The 3,950-nt window shown below is 37.7% G+C and overlaps 1 pseudogene; it reads left to right on the top strand.

Annotated features, from left to right (window-relative positions):
• The first annotated feature begins 482 nt into the window (after nt 1–482).
• On the top strand, nt 483–3,303 carry LOC106511445 (plexin-A2 pseudogene; annotated as a pseudogene).
• The last annotated feature ends 647 nt before the right edge of the window (nt 3,304–3,950 follow it).

The raw sequence follows: 3,950 nt of genomic DNA, 5'->3' as shown, positions 1-3,950 counted from the left end.
GACAGAGGGCAATTTCAAGGCATTTGGTAGAGGAAGTGGTGAGAAGAAAAGTTAATTTTAAACATAAAAACAGCATTTTAATAACTAAAATTGTCATAGATACTTTATTATGGTATAGTATTTAAATGTATGCCTGAGAAACACATAATATTGCCCCTTTAAAACCTCAATTTCTGTGCGACTGAAGCAGAACAGATAAAAAACACTTGAGCGCCACGGAAATTCAGCTTTTATGACACATTTCTTTGCTCTCACGACWTAAAACACATGTTGAGTCTGGTTTGAAAAAAAAATGTAATGATGCTGTCTGTTCGAAGGACATGCACACATGCTGCAGCTGCTTTTTTATAGATTGGAGTAAATGTCCTGCACTCACAGCAGAATATCCTATCACCTTTCAGCACTGCTTCTCACAGCTGGTCAGTAACAGACCTCATATTCCTGACGCAACCGCGTAACATTTGTGTGTTTTTGTGTTTCAGATCATTGAGGCGTTGGGGCAAGATGAACAAGCCCAAAGGCAGAAGTTGGCGTATAAAGTGGAGCAGATCACCTTGGCCATGTCTGCAGAGAGCTGAGATAAACACACACCAAAAAACCAAAAAAGAAAAAAAAAAAACGACACAAATAAACACATCCGGTCCACACACACACTGCACACACGCACGCCCCAAACCAAACTGTGACAGCGGCGTACTAAACATTCAACACACATGGTTCACAGCTGTGGACGTTACCCCTCACATATGTGCATGTACATGGACATCCACAATCAGACTTACTGATACGGTTTACACAGACGCTTTAGACTTAATGGACCTACTGTGTAAACTCATTTACGACACACACACACATGCATAAACACACACATACAAATGTACAAACACAGAACACATCAAACAACGGAGCATCCCAAAGCAAGACTTGTGAATCCAATGTGACAGTTTTTTAAGAAGAAATTCCAACAGGCATACATTCAACTTCTAAAAAGAGAAAGAGAGAGAAGAAGAAAGAAAAAACGGATTTAGGCCATCACGGTTGCAGAATTTACTGCCAATGCCTGTCCGCTGGGTAATGGTTTGTCTTTGTAGTTGGTGCTTATACTAAGTGTGTGTGAGGCAYGGCTGGAGCTCAGAGGAGAGCGGCACCTAATAAAAAATGACTCAACGTGAAAAGTCACTGGAGGAACTCAACGAAGACAGGAGCCAATTTAATGGGACGGCACATCTGGTGAGACAAGACTCAAAAGTACTTTTTTACATGTCAGAGTTGTAGGACTTGTATTCGTACTTACATATCACTGAGCTCGAGTGACATCGCCATTTGTTGCCATTTGGAGCAGAGATGTGGAACTTCCTGTTGAGCCTTTTTTTGTCATGGGCTTTTAGAGGCTTGCAGTGTTATTTTATTTATTTATTTATTTTGTTCAGTGATGATTGAACTTTTAGGTTCTGAAGGTAGTAAATTCTGTCGCTGACAAGTTCTGGTGTCTAACAATCCGGCTCACGGACATCCGATTTTCAAGACCAGGGAGGGTATTTTGGGCCCGCTCGCCGGCTTTTAGTGCCAAATATAATGCATTACGTGTTTTATTCAAGTTTAATGCTCCTGCCGAGGCTTTTAATAAAACATGCCGTTGGACAGAGGAGATCTCATTTGAGATGGGAATTTTTTTTACAGTGATCTATAGACCACTAATTCAGCCATTCAAAGATAAGTGGAGCCCAAATTGAACTGTAGCAGAAAGCATGATTAATGATGTTATAAGCGTGATGGAGAATCAGATAAGTCTAACCCACGGTGCCGCCGCCGCCGCCGCTTCCCTCCCCCTCCACCTCTTCCCCCATCTCATCAGTTATTGTTTACATTGAGCGTAATACTTGAAATGCACCCAGTGTACAAGATATTAAGAACACCTGCAGCTCCGGCGAAGTAATCTGAACAGATTAAGTTAGATGAAGGCCTTGATGCCGTATTGATTTCACCCCCCAATATATCTGACTTGAGCATGACSTGGAAGTTAAAAATGCGAGTTAAAAACCTGAAGGATTGCTGCTGCCTTGGAGACCGGAGATCTGAGAGGAGCTCTGGTTTAATGTAAAGCAGGTGTTTCTCATATTTTGTCAAGTGGGTGAATCTTTAATTTATGAAATGCAGTGCTGTTTCAAAGTGTTCATTAGCAGACAGTTGTTTTGTGTTTTCCCCTTTTTTTTGGTCACACTAATGTTTCTGATAAGCAAATAAAATATTAATTAAGACAAAAGATAATCAGAGTAAATAAAAAAGCAGTTTTCAAATGATAAGAACCACATTTCAGAATTGCCTGTCGATATTCCTGGAAACCTGGAAATTGCACCAATTCATATAGTTCAGGATAAGCTTCTTTATGCTGGATTTCATGGTTTGTAAAGAGAGTAACTTTAAGCTCACTTGGGTTCTGCAGCAGAACGAGGATGAATTAAAAATAATGAAATTGTCGTTTTCAAACTGCTTTCTGTTTCTACTCGGGTTATATTTAACTTCATTGATATTTGATGGCTTGAAACTTGTAGATGTGATTAAAAAAAGACAAAACATCAAATCTGCAAATGCTTTTTCACAGCAGTGTATGTTTGGATCAAGCTTTGGTCCTTGTAAAGTCTGTTTGTTGCATCAGAGCATTATTGTCGCTTTACATTTTGACTGGTTTTGTGTTTGTTTCACAAGTTTTATTTGAGCGACCCAGTCCACTTTGACCCGGCTGCTTTTTGTCTCYATGCTGCTGTAGTTTAGAGTGCCATTTCTGAGCGTTCAACCAAGCGTTCTCATCGTATGAAGAAAAATAGTAATAATAATATTAATTTAAAAAATGTCCGGATGTCCAAAAATTCAGGGTTTTAGTTTTCATCATTTTATTTGCGACGATAACGAGAAATGAAGATGTTCATCACCCCATAAAATCCAGTCTTTTTTTTGTAGCGCTGCTCTTATTACCATTTCAGTATTAGTGGGGTTATTATACTCCTAACAGGACCTTGATTAATGTGAATATTGAAGATAAAGATGAAATAAATAAATAAATAATGGAAAAACATGCATTTTGTGTTAAATGTTAAAATAATACAGAACCCATCTGTTTCATTTGTGGTTTGATAATTTATAAATGTGTTGTGCAATAAACTGTCAAATGTTCAAACTGTAATGTTTTTTTAACTATATATTACTGTATAAATGCTGTACATAAAAAAAACACTCCTATTTTGCAAGTAAAAGATTCACTTTTTACTGTTGTTATACATTAAAGTACGCAGCTGATGAATACCATGTTTTCCTTCATTTCTTTTGGGTTCGATTATTTTCTCAACGTTAAACTAAACTAACATGCCATTTTTAGATTAAAATCTGCTTTCTCTAAAACATAAAACCAACATTCATTTTATGACATCATGCTTTTTGAGTTTTGCACTTTGCAGTCGAAATTCTGCCACTGCTGCAGTTTCAACTGAGCTCATTTTCAAACCCATGCGAACCCCCCTGCCGCACATAACTAGATAATCCATTGTTACAATGTTAGTGGACCATTAGCATGCTAATTTAATACTCACACACTCTTATTGAGTTTTCATGACAAAGGCTTTGAATCCGAGATGTCAAAGATGACGTGAAATCCCAGAAGTGAATCTATCATTTAGCCATTATAGCTCGAGCTTTAACACGATTGCTCGGCTCCCTCTACACTGAACCGAAATTGTATTAGCTCGCCAGTAATGTTTCYAATTACCTAAAATATATGGAGGGTTTAAGAATGAATGGTTAAAGAAATTTGGCTAAGAAGGTAAATCTGAGTTGTTAAAGCTTAAAGGGGCAATATCATGTAAAATCAACTTTTTTTGAGTTTTATATCATGTTATAATGTTATACTCTCATAAAAACATGCCCAAAGCCTTGCTCTGACTCATTCATGCATGTTT

This window comes from Austrofundulus limnaeus, unplaced genomic scaffold (genome assembly GCF_001266775.1).
Source record: "Austrofundulus limnaeus strain Quisiro unplaced genomic scaffold, Austrofundulus_limnaeus-1.0 Scaffold2799, whole genome shotgun sequence".
NCBI classification, from domain to species: domain Eukaryota; kingdom Metazoa; phylum Chordata; class Actinopteri; order Cyprinodontiformes; family Rivulidae; genus Austrofundulus; species Austrofundulus limnaeus.
The sequence above is the reverse complement of the archived record's forward strand: the minus strand, read 5'-3'. Positions and strand labels throughout refer to the sequence as shown.